Genomic DNA, 13113 nt, shown 5'->3' with positions numbered 1-13113 from the left:
GAAGTATACGGACAAACTGATCCGACCGACCGTGATGGCTTAGCGGGTTTGGCGTAGCCATGTGGGGCGTAGCGCTACTAATCTGGAGGTCACGAGATGGAGCCCCAGTAGCTGCGGCCGCATTTCAATGTGGTCGAAATGGAAGAACACCTGTGCACCGTGCTTTGGGGGTGCGCCTTCAGGAATCCCGGGTGCTCTGAATAAATCCCGTCACCGGCTACGACGTGCCCTCACAGAGTATTCCATGGCTTCGGTAAGCAAAGCATACTTTTTTAAACACAAACCATCAAGAACACTCTTGTTCCAGCTCGATGGCCTCGCCATGTGCCTAATTAACAATGTGTGACGCTTTTTAAAATTTTTTTTACCAGTTCCTTCAGCACACACGAACACTAAATAATTATGGGTTATTCATTGAGGTACCAGTAGGAGTGCCTAAGAATAGGTGCCATATTAATATTTTAAACTGTTTCTTTTCCTTTTTTATTAATTTTTGTGTTTTATTGTTATTGTCCTTTTATTTTTATGCCTAACTTGTTAATTTTGTCATAATTTCTTTTTAATTTCGTAATCGATGGCTCTCTTACCTCTTAGTTAGGTAGCGCTGTTATAAAGGGCAGACAACTCACGCAGGCTTTAAGTATCCCGCGCGCTTCGCTGACGATGAAATTGCTAATTCTTAAGCATGGGAACCAAATAGCAAGAAATACTAAAAAGAAACACGCATCGGAAGAAGGCGTAACAGCTGCTACCCTCGCTTTCCCCATGCCGCTTGTCCTGTTCTTGTGGTGTAGTGGTTATCACATCCGCCTAACACGCGGAAGGTCCCAGGTTCGATCCCTGGCAAGAACAGTTTTTTTTTTTTTCAAGTTTTCTTTTTTTTTTGCGGGCGGATAGTAGTAGGGTATCCGGAATAACACGCACTTTGATCTGCTGACATGCTCTAAATTGCTGACAAATGACGTCACTATTTGACTCAAACGGTGTTTCTCTTTCGTCCCTTCTATAGTGGGGTACATCTTTACAAGGCAGCGGCACTTTTACCTCGAAGCCGTATTAATACGAGCCTGCACCAATGGGCGCGCACTCTAGAACCGACGTCACGAGCCGGACGGCCGGTGACCCCGCCTACGGGGACATCGACCGTCACAGAGGCAATCGGCTGCCGCGCTTCTGTGATGTGGGCGGGGCCTGAATCACCGAAACCGGTGCTACATCGTCCGATGGATGAATGGACGGACGGGATGGCTGGATGGATGTACTGCTTTGACGGCATCGTTATTTAAAATAATTTAAAAATTGTCCACGGAGGTTTATATAACGGAGTTTATTGGAATTTAAAAATTGTCCACGGAGGTTTATATAACGGAGTTTATTGGAAGACTAGGTAACAGTTCAAGGTTTATCAGTCGCAAAGCAAGGTGGTAGCTTAAAGGGACATTAAAGTAAAGCAATAAATTAGTTTAGACTGATAAATATAACTCTGAAAAACTCCACTGTCATCAATTTCACCATCACAGGTTTATTATTAGATGGAGAGAATCAATGTCAAAAGTTTCACTTTTAAATTTCCCGCCGATATCTTTCAAAGGGCCTTTTCAAAGGGCCTTTTTTTTTTCACATTTTGTCCGCATTAGCTCACAAATTTCCTGAAACTTGGTATGTTAAGTCTCTGGCTACCTTGAAGACAATGTACTTCATTTTACCGATTAAGAACTACCAAAGGCCCTAGTGGACGCCATGAGACTCCCGCCTTGGTTGGCACCCGTTGCATTAGGCACCTCGCTGGTGTTGACGCTGATTGCATCAGACAGTCTATCGATGTTGACGCCACTTGCGTCAGACGTTCTACCAGCTTGAATTCCTTGCCGAAGCAAGGAAGTTTGGGTTGGGAGCCCTGGCATAACAGCGGCCAGCGTGGCATCATCCGCAAGGGGGTGAGAGAAGAGCGCCGCGTCGCGGCGCGTGGCGGAACCACCTCAATTACATTTTTTCAAAGGGGCGTGCACCGAATGGGACGGCCGGAGCAACACCGCCGCGCGCCCCGATCCAGGCGGCAATGGGCCAGTGTAGCTAACGCGACAAAGGCGCTCGGTAGCGCTGCTTGCGGCGCCGTCTTCGATTTCGTCGTATTCAACTCATGCGCTATGCCATGCTGCCCTCCGCGCTGGTCGTACTGTGCCGCTGTATTGTTGTTAGGATGTCTCACATGTGCTGCGCTATGAAGGCGCGCATATATTGTCTCTGATAAATCGACAGGCTTGGATTGCGGCAGAAATGCTAAAATGAACGCATAGACTGCGATTACAGCAAAACAAATGTTCTGTAATCGTATAATGAGGCTTCAGTTAACCGCTATCGCGCAGAAAACGACTGTTACATTCATGACAATAGTGTTCAGCGAAAATAGAGTAATCCTACAGAAATCACATGTGCTTTCGGTTTTAATTTTTACCGGCACTACAATCGTCATCGCGTCAACCAAGCAGTTTTGTGGGCATGTTTCACGCTAATGGAAGAAGACCGCACGCAGATCGAAAAATTCTCTTTTAAAAATTTCTACTAACTTTCCAGAGAAACCGCTGCAAGGTTGGACACTTCAGACAGTACGCTTTCTATTGTGGACAAAACAGAAAAGCGATGAAGGACGGTAGACAGTCCCTTAATGAGACGACACCATATGCGCTTCTCGTCTTTCAACGTGTTGTGAGGCTAACATGTGTTTGTTTTTCCGTTTCGCAGTACCCTTGCCTGGCAGCATGATCTTAAACCACGTTGGGAACGGTGTCAGGTGCCTAGTCGAATGCGACAAAGTTGTCGCGGAAGGCCACACCGCTAAATCTAAATTGCCGTTGCTTCCACGAGCTGCTGCGATTGTTCCACGTCGCATTGGTGTGCAGCCTTTCGGGCTTAGTAAAAACCCATACCGAGTTTACCTGACCTTGAACGACGAGGCAGAAATAGCAGAATTGAAGTACACATGCCCCCTGCAGTGTAAAGCAAAGCCCTCGTGTTCGCATATGACTGGTCGCGGCGTGTATCGCGATTTCGTTCTATGGCGGCTTGCAAACAGCTTGCTCTTATCAAATCTACTCTGCGGCAAATTCAATGCTGGCATATGCCGCAATCATTTCTGCAGAAACGCTTCAAAGAGAAACCAAATATACACGCATCGCAATTAAGCAGTGGCGATAAACTCGCTCACGCATGTTCGTTTAGCGCTTACATGGTCCTTAATGTTGCTGGCTCGCGAAAAGACACTGTCCACTCAGTACAAGATCACGCGTAAACACTACCCGGCTTTCCGTACTTGTATTTACACTTCGGAACACTGAGAACGGTGCTCATCGGTGAGTAAGCACGACGGAAAATCGCAAAACTATTGTAAGGCTCGGCGAAGCTCGTTTAAATGGACTCGCGAGTCGCAACTAAGCGCGAGTAAACTTTGCATTGACTGCGCATGTAGCGCATAAAGGAAACCGAACGCACTGCGTGCTTGCAGACTCCATTAACACACTTGCGGAATTACCGGAAAGCACAGCCAAATCACGACTGACACTTTAGGCCACGTTGCCATGAGCTTTGGCGGACCTGCAACTGTCTTCACGCACAAAGAGCGAAGCAACTACGTACAGGTGCCCCAAAAGGAAAACGGAGCACGCGAACTGTGGCCAACGGGGCGAAACTGCATGCCAACGCGCTCTATGAGAAGATGCGCTGCAGATAGCGAGATTGCGTCGGCATATCCGGCTGAACCCATGTCGAATTCTGGTGCTCGCCTTATCGCCGGCTCGAGCGAAGCCGCGCTGCTACCATCGCTGCTCGTCAGGGGCGAAAGTGGTGGCATTCTGGGCGATGCAGAAGATTTCGTCACGACGCGGGCAAACAAATGGATAAAGAGTTGAAAGCGTCCCCTAACGAGAAGTGATGATAGCAGCGCGGTTTCGTTCGGGCCGGCGATAAGGCGAGCATCAGAATATCGAGATGGGTCAGCCGGATATGCCGACGCACTATCGCGATCTGCAGCGCATCTTCTCATAGAGCGCGTTGGCATGCAGTTTCGCCCCGTTTGGCCACAGTTCGCGTGCTCCGTTTTACTTTTGGGGCACCTGTACGCATGCAACAAACAGCATAAATGCTTAGATTACCCATAAGAATGCGAAACGTGTTGTCGGATATAACTACTCACTATGCCTTCTCGTAAGCGAATGCTTGAACGTAGCGTCGTCGAAATGCTTGCTGCCCATCCTAGCAAGGCGCCTTGCCGTTGCGCAGGCCGTTGCGAAGCCTGGCGAGCCACCCTCGGCAATCTTCAGCGTAAACGAGATAGTATTGGAAGCTTATCCCTGTTTCTGTACAAGGTAGGTGGCATTGCTGGACCGTAAAAGAACGTCACCATCGAAAACGAAGCGTTTTCTGCGGATACGGAACACAGAATTGTGATTTGGAAACAGCGGCATCGTACCACTTCCACACACACGGGCTATGTTCCCACATGGTTTCCTATCGTAACGGAGCGACGGGGCTGCCACCTGTAGGTTGATCTCGCGGCAAAGGCTGGCCAGCAGCCATCCAGCAGCCGCTGGCATAGTATATTAACTCTATGGCCGCTGGTCTATGGCGATCCCTTCAGCCCGCTGAATGACCTGGAGAGGGCGGTCTGGATTTGCGCTGAGCAGCGCGGCGTCCACTGCTCAGGATTAAAGGGGGTACTGACATCAATTTTCGAAACCGAGTTTACTCAGCCGTACAGATCTCGTGTGTACAGAGACGACTCTGCGCAAGTGTGAAGCTCGTTAAGTTGGTTGGTTGGTTGGTTGGTCAAACTTTATTAGTTGTCCTGAGAGACGCGACTAGCGCTTAGTCGGCTCCTTCCACGTTGTTGACGGGCGGGCTAAGCCTTACCGCCGCATCGTAGGCTCTCTGGACGGCCCAGACCTCATCTCCGTTGTTGGGGCTTACGACGGCGGAGCATCACTTGGCTTGGTGATTGATCGCTGCCCAGTAACAAGAGGCATCGCCAGAGCCTGTGCTCTAAATTAGCTACCTCCCCAAAACGGGGGCACGAGATGCTAGTGTATCAGGATAAATTTTGTGAAATAAAGCCAAATTTATATGCAAACCCGTCTGTAAGTGTCGTTGTCTGGGTTCTGTGTAATTTCCTGCGAGGAGAGGGCTCATTATGTCGATATTTTGTTTTGACATAAAGGTCAACTTGACGCACATACTTAGATCGACACTTGCGTGACGTCCGGCTACAGTACCAATTCTGGCATGATTTTATGGCTACTTCACGCACCAGAATGGCTGGTTTATGATGACGTCGTGCGCCAAAACCTTCAAAATGGCCGCTTGAGCGTTACCAACTGAGCCAGGAAGCGAAGCGACCGCGGAAACGTCACGGTATCTTGCGCGAGCGCATGACGAGAAGTTCAGACCATGTCGTGACGTCACGATACAGTTTAGGAGCCGAATCTAGCTTTTAAAAACATGTTGGAATTATTTTGTCAGGGCGCGCTCACGCTTATCAGCACATTATCTAGGCTCTTGAGGGCTTGGACTTTAATTTGACGCAAAACAAGCGACAAATGAATACTTTCGTGCAGTACCCTTTCAACGATCGCGAGTCCTTGTGACGGGTTTGTCGGGAAAGCCAAGATTATATTGCGTTCGGTGTGCTAACTACTTGTTGGCATTTATTGCATGTGCTATTTTGTACACTTCTGATGGATGTACGAGTATAGTAGGAGATTAGTCAGAATACCCGTCTTAATAATAATATTAGATTATAATAATAGTTGTTGGGGGTTTTATGTCCCAAACTACGATATGATATTGAGGGACGACATAGTGGAGGGCCCCGGAAATGTTGACCATCTGGTGTTCTTTAACGTGCCCCTAAATATAAGTACACGGGCCTCTATAGCATTCGCCTCCATCGAAATGTGCCGCCGCGGCCGGTATTCGATCAAGGTAGCTATTTGGGCGAGTTGGTCGAACTTCATCATTAACAGCGCACTACACGACTACAAAAGAAGAACATGCCGTCGGTTATTTGCTTCTTCTTTTGTATTCGTGTGTGTGCGCTGTTTTATGACCGTATTCGATCCCGCGACCTTAGGGTCAGCAGCAGAACACCGTAACGACTAGACCTCAACGGCAGGGGAGAATACCCGTCTTGAGTTGCCTCCAGAAGACTTACTGTCAGGGATGTGCCCTGCGCTGTACAGGGTTCTGGTTAAGTCTGTAGCGATTACCCAACGTTCTAACGAATATCTTGCTCTTAGACCACACCCTGTTCGAGCTGATTCTGTAATTGGTTTGCGGTTCCTTATGCGATTGCATGGGTAACTTCGTTTCCCGAACAGACAGTTGTGCGCTGTCTTCCAAACAATGTGGTGGGGGCGGAGTTGGGTTTTGAGCCAATAAGGAATCCGCCTTTATCACAGTGCGCACGGCGCATGCGCTGTTTCCCTATCGGTAGAGGCCCGAAACGTATTGGTAAGGTCTCCGCCCACCTCTCAATCTCAGGGACTTCTATAGTTGGGCTGTCCCGGTCGTCCCGGATCACCAACCGAAGCTCTGCCCCTTTAAGAAATCCTAGAAAAACGACAGAGGGGCGGTACAGGAAGATGAAAAAGGCGGGATTCGGGAACTAGCGATAGGGGGAAATTATTCTTCGGGCAAAAATGACAAATTTCATATTTGAAATCACTTATGATTTTGGAGCGGCAAGAGGAGATGCCGCTGGTGATCGGCCCGCTTGCTCCGCTGTTTCGGGGTTATCAGTGGAGACGAATCCGGCGAATGTGATACGCCTCTCGCGGCCTCCGGCCTCCCACCGAATGGTGCATGCATGTCCTCTATAATGTGACGTGGCCTTACCCGTCGAACCAACGATAACTTCCTGCTGCTTAGACAGGCAAAAATTTGTCTCCAACAAAAGGACTGGAAACCTATGTTGTAAGAATAGCGTGGTGGTTTGAATACAACAGCTTTTTTCTAAGAGCTCTTGCACTCCACGCAATCAAGTATACACTCACTCGGTATTACACACAAGAAATGTGAGTGCACATGGAACGCGAAAACTTCTGTAGATGAACTAAATATATGGCACTTGCGCAGACAGGGTACGCCGGCACGTGCGTAATTGTTTTTGGTTTGCTACCAACAGGCCCTGTTCTAGGTACCGATATTTTCTGGGACAAAAAAAAAGTCTATAAGTTATCGCGTGAATTTTTCAAAAGAGCGCCGTCATTGTAATTTTCTAAGCGTGGTGGTTTTAAAAATGCAATCTGCTGCTTTGAATAGCCTAAAAAGAACACACACATATAGACTTCCTTTCGTCTTCCCCGCACAACCAGAAGAGGCGCGCTGACACCTTCCGTGGGGTGAATTCCTTAAAGTTGTATCTACCATCTCAATGTCCACAGTCGATAACGTCTCTGTGGCTTCCGCAGAGCAGCGATAGCGTACTATATTCGATAGTCCTGTAATGCAAACGCACCGAGGTCGCATGTTCGGCGCTGCTTTGGGGGCGTGTTTTTTTTTTTTCTCGAGGAGGCGCAAATGGACAAACGTTAATGTTAAAAAAAACAAAGAAGGGCAATAACCTATTATTAATTTTAGTTCAAGATTTCCTTCATCTTCGTGCATCTGTCAAATTTCGCTCATACGCAGTTATCTTAAAAGGGCCCTGCAACACTTTTCGAACATCGTCAGGAAATGGTGCCTATCGGTAGTCGAGGCTCCTGTGAGCATGTGAGCCAAACATTAAAGCGCAGCACGCTGCAGGGAATTTCCAATTAAATCTCAACAAACTTTTTGTTTATATATATATATATATATATATATATATATATATATATATATATATATATATATATATATATATATATATTATATATATATATATATATATATATATATATATATCAAATGAGCCGCGCGCAACATTTGTACGCTGGCAGCGCGCGCCTTCAAGGCAAGAAATGAAAGTGCTCCCTTTCATGGCCCCTCCCCCTTCCCTGTGTAGCTCTTTCCTCTTTCTGCGCGCTCGCTGGCTCGAGAGGAGAGAGAAAATGCTTAAAGCGTGCGACAAATCCCTGTAACTCCGACTGCCCACTTTTCTTGACGCAATGTACTACGCTCGCTTCAACGTTGGCAGGAATCGGTGTGGCAACACTAAGGGAGACTGGTATCTTGTCAGCTATGTGCGACCAGACAAAGTCACCAACTGCTATCAGGGCTGTTATAGATTTTCTTAAGATCACAGGACTGGACACCAGACTATAGCGAAAGTACTATGTCACGTGGTTATTGTATATACGCATATCTCTTTCCTCTCCCCATCATCACTCCTTTTTTTCCCTTTTCCCTTTTCCCCTGTGCAGAGTAGCAGGCTAGAGCGCACTAGCTCAGGCCCACCTCTCTGCCTTCAAATAAATTCTCTTTCTCTCTCTCTCTCTATCTCTCTCTCTCTCCGCTCGTACTTGACGGATTCTCAAAACTTTTGCGGCAGTCAATTCGTGAGGCAATGAATTCCGACAATGAGGCCAATTTTATGAATACTTGAAGAAGTGTCGCAGGTCCGTTTAATGCGCAACAGTGCAGTTCAGTGCGCTCAGAACATACCGGCCGCCTTAGGCTCATTCCCAACTCCGATTGCGGTCTCACATTCAGGGCAGGAAAACCAAACTCCCTATAGAAACTTTCCCGCAAGTGCGCTTCCATTCCCTGCATATTCACCCAACTAATGGCGGCACCTTCGTGCTTCAAGTATAGAGATGAGGTCCTATTTGCAACTGCTGGGGCTTGTCTATTATGCGTGCTATGTTAAGACAGCCAGGCCTACATTTCCCACGCCATACAACAAGCAACAGCGCTTGAACACGCTGTTTACAGTAAGTGACGTTGTGCAAACTGTATAGCATGGAAAGATAGCTTTAAAATTATGAAAAGGGTCTAAAGGCCGAGGAGCCAGCCCTGCAGTGTGGCTGCGTGGTTCTGACAGGAATTGCGTACTTTGCTCGATAAGACGCGGTCGCGGGCGCTTTATCTTGACAGGGATCAGCAGAGGGGTAATACCTTTGCATGTGCTGTTCTCGTTGCTCGGCCTGCGATGAAGTGACAGACATCATGAAGGTCGCTTAGCTCACTGAAGCACCCGCCACGGTGGTCTAGTGGTTACGGTGCTCGACTGCTCACCCGCCGTCCCGGTATCGAATCCTGGCCATGGCGGCCTCATTTTCGATGGAGGCGAAAATGATTGAGGCCCGTATGCTTAGATTTAGGTGCACGTTAAGGAACCCCAGGTGGTCGAAGTTTCCGGAGCCCTCCACTACGGCATCCCTCATAATTATATCGTAGTTTTGGGACGTTAAACCCCAACAAATAATTATTATTCACTCGCTGCAGCGGCCACGTTTCCTGCGCCGGCGTTTCGTTGAGTTACGTTTGGATGTTAGAGGAGCAGAATGCTAGCCTTACTTCGTATAACATTCCAAATTGTTGCTGTCGCATTCATTGCTTCGCCCTTGCAGCGAAACTGTGACAATTAAAGTGTAAGCTGTCGAGGTCACAACAACAGCTGAATTTGGTGGCGATGTTATCCACCATCGCCGAAGGATATTCCTCGTGCGCTTACGTTGCGACTGTGCTGCTTGTTCCACGCAGGCCTAGCGTACTATTCATTAATCTTTTGGTGCATTGGAGAAGAGATTTAATAATACAACTTATCATTATTTATCATTAAGGTTCACTCAAAGGGCTCAGGTTTGTGCTCATATCCCAAAACTGCGCAGTGGTGGGGGCCTAGCTACACTGACATCATCTTCAATAGAAGCTTCGTTTACGCTTAAAACGAATGCATGTATATAGTGCTCTACATTATCTTTGCAACGAGATATTTGTTCGAGAACATGTGGTGCGGTTTTAGAAAATACCTTTGTTACTGTCAGCGAACGCTTATTCGAAGTCTCGAAAGGCCATACATGCTTAGTGCTTCTATATTCAACGCAGTTTACATGAATTCTAATGAAGTCAATAATCGTCTCGTAATGAGACCATGCGAAGAACTAATAAACCGGCCGCTTCTATCAAGGTCATGTTATGGACCTCAGAGGCAGTATTAGAGGCGGCAAATGACATTCTCAAATCACTGAGAGATAGTCTCCCTGTTTGTCCCTTTGTACACGAAGGACCACGATCTCATTTTGAGTCAAGGACTGCCTATATATAAATGCGATGTCAAAAAAACATATTGCGAATGCATAGCTAGTGAAGGACGCGACCGGAATGATAGCACGACCGGAGTACAGGTGCTGCTTTTCCGGCCTCCATGTTTTCCTGCGCTTCTCGCGCTGTCCTTGGGCTGTAACCTGTTGCTCGCAAACCACCGGAACATTCCAACTATACGCGTACTGCATAGTATGTTTCCGTGCTGGGTCGATAAAACAAAAACGCAACGCAAAGTGCTGTACTACGTGGTCGTATCAAAAGCGTCGGTTTAGGGAGGGTATTGACAATTCGACGCCTATTTGAAGCATACTGTAATGGAATTGCTACGAGAGGGGTCACCGTCCCAACAAACATGACATGGTAAACTGAAGTCGAACACATCGTAAACGGCGGAAGAACGCTTACTATACACCCTATCGAAGGGAACCACAGAATCAAGTGGCCACCACTCCACACATAGCAAAACTCAATTAGACTAACAAATTAATCCTCGTTATGACTTTAATAAATGAAGTTTCTCCTCCCGTATGCAAATACGATAACAACGTCTGCTTTATTGTAACCTTCACCATTTTGAAGACTCCTACTGATTGACAAGGCGCCTGCGCCTAATTTCCACACGTTTCTAATCCTAATATCCACGCGGCATTCGCAGGAGGGCGGTATGTTTCTCAACGTTGCCATCAATCAGGTATTCCTTACGGTTATTGACCCATGGTTTTTCTTTCTTCTTTTTTGTCTTTTTTTTGCGTAGAGCGACATAATTTAGTGGTGGAAGAAATATCCGGTGGAGAGAAGCGGACAGCACATTGCGGGGAAAGTTGAAATCTTTGGAATTGCTTTATTCTAAACGGCTGATGGCATTGAAAGGAGGGTACTTCGGTTATTAACGTTAAACATCAGACTTTCGTTATGGCTGACAGCCCAGGTTTTTTTGGGTATATAGTAACAAGGTAAAGAATTCGAAGAAATATCTTCTGTTGAGGAGCGAACGCTGTACATAGCAGTAACTCTAAAAGAAAGCTTTGATGAGCTCAAAATGTGGCTGCACCTCCTTATGGGCACCATTATTCGGTCTCAAGGAAGCTGGTATTAAATGCGAAGTATTTCCTTGCGAACCAAAAGCACTTTGACCATTTATATTCGTCGTTCTATCTAGCACCCTACGTCCGGGTGCTCTCGTGGTCGCCTCCTTAACCTGGTTTATACCGAAATTGTCATAGGAGGGTATGAGTGTATGATGAAGAGACACACGGGTCAAGACGAATAACATGACATACCTGGTGCGTAAGTCATGAAACTCGTTTCCAGAGTCCCGTGTGGTACATACCCGCATACCCCGAGCCATGGTACTCGGGTATGCGCCAGAGGTATTTCACAGTCTTTATCAATCAAGAACAACGAAAATCCGACATTGAAAACGCAGGCCTTCCACTCAACATTGCCATAGCGGAACAGTCTTCGGGACAACTTTGCATCCATATCTAACCGCGAAACTTTTCTTGAGAGACTGATTACGTACCTTGATAATATTGTACGATGATGTTCAACTGTACAGATTGTAACCTTCGCTTATCGATGCTAACGTTGCCCTGTTATCCCCCTTACTCAAAGCCCATGAATTGGCCTGTAAGACGCTGTGAATAGATAAAAAAAAAAAAATTGGGGGGACGCTTAAGCTTCGCTTTTAAGAGTTGAACGCGATAGGGATATCCTGCCCCTAGTGCGCACTTCAAACACTACGAGTGTTTAACAGAATGCGCGCACTAAGGTGTGTGTCTTATGTAATGGGTAGCATGCTTTAAACCAGGGGCAGTTATGCGCGAGAAACTTTTCGAAGTTGCGATGCACCCACTACGTGGTCTTAATACGCGCAGTAATGTGCCTTATGTAATGGGTGGCTGTCTTTAAACCACAAAGTCGTTATGATAATGACATGGTGTGACGCCAGATGGCAATGTACGCTTGTACCACGCAATATTACTGCGATATGCATCTCGTACTGTGACACCTGTATACAGGACGCGTATTTTTGGGAAGTATGAAAGTTACTTTCAGTGAAGCTCCAAGCAGAGACGTGGCTGTGTGGTAGAACACCTGCTTGCCACGCAGACGGCCTGGGTTCGATTCTCACTCGGACCCAACATTTTTATTATTTATTTATTTGCAGCTTTTTCGATTTTTTGGTCACGGACAAGATGATTTTTCGCTCACAACCAACGGCCCCGACGCCGGCGGCGGAATTTCTGCGATACGAGCTCTTTAACGCTATCGCGTTAAAACGCCAGGCCTCCGCGCAACGCGCAGCACATTCACGGCGAAAGCTCGAAGAGCAGCCTCTTTAGAACCCGTTTCAAACTCTCTTGGGCACCTAACAGAAGTACACATGCAAGGTATCCACTACGCCATAAATCACAATTTTTGTAAAGTAGGGGAGCGCCCACTAAGACACTCTTCGTCTTTCTGCGGACAAGCGAGGTACCCGCTACGCATCTGTGAGGCATTATGTGCACTTTGTTGGTGCTGCATGTGGCTGATGATCAAGAATTACGGCTGAGCACTTTTAGTGGGTGGGAAGCTTTAAACCACACACTCGTTGCGCAATTAGCATTGTGTGACGCCTGGTGGTTATTTACTCTTCCGCCATGCTATATTACGTATGTTAACGCGATTCCTGGCTCGACATTGCGCCTGTATAGGGTCTCTTCGCAAGGGAGTTTCAAGCACCAGCTTGGCTGTGTGGCAGAATACTTGAATGCCACGCCGAGGACTCGGGTTCAAATCCCATCCGATCCTAGGTATTTCTATTTATTTCATTTTCTCTCATTTCGCGCGATAGCGGTTACGGACACCGGCGGTGCTCAACTACGGCAC

General features: G+C 47.1%; 1 non-coding gene across 1 annotated transcript; it reads left to right on the top strand.

Annotated features, from left to right (window-relative positions):
* Nucleotides 1-779: 779 nt before the first annotated feature.
* Trnav-aac (transfer RNA valine (anticodon AAC)) lies at nucleotides 780-852 on the top strand. Its single transcript has one exon. It is a non-coding gene; the product is annotated as a tRNA-Val (tRNA).
* Nucleotides 853-13113: the final 12261 nt, after the last annotated feature.

The sequence above is a fragment of the Rhipicephalus sanguineus genome, unplaced genomic scaffold (assembly GCF_013339695.2).
Source record: "Rhipicephalus sanguineus isolate Rsan-2018 unplaced genomic scaffold, BIME_Rsan_1.4 Seq1040, whole genome shotgun sequence".
Classification (NCBI taxonomy): domain Eukaryota; kingdom Metazoa; phylum Arthropoda; class Arachnida; order Ixodida; family Ixodidae; genus Rhipicephalus; species Rhipicephalus sanguineus.
This window is presented reverse-complemented; position numbering and strand designations above follow the sequence as displayed.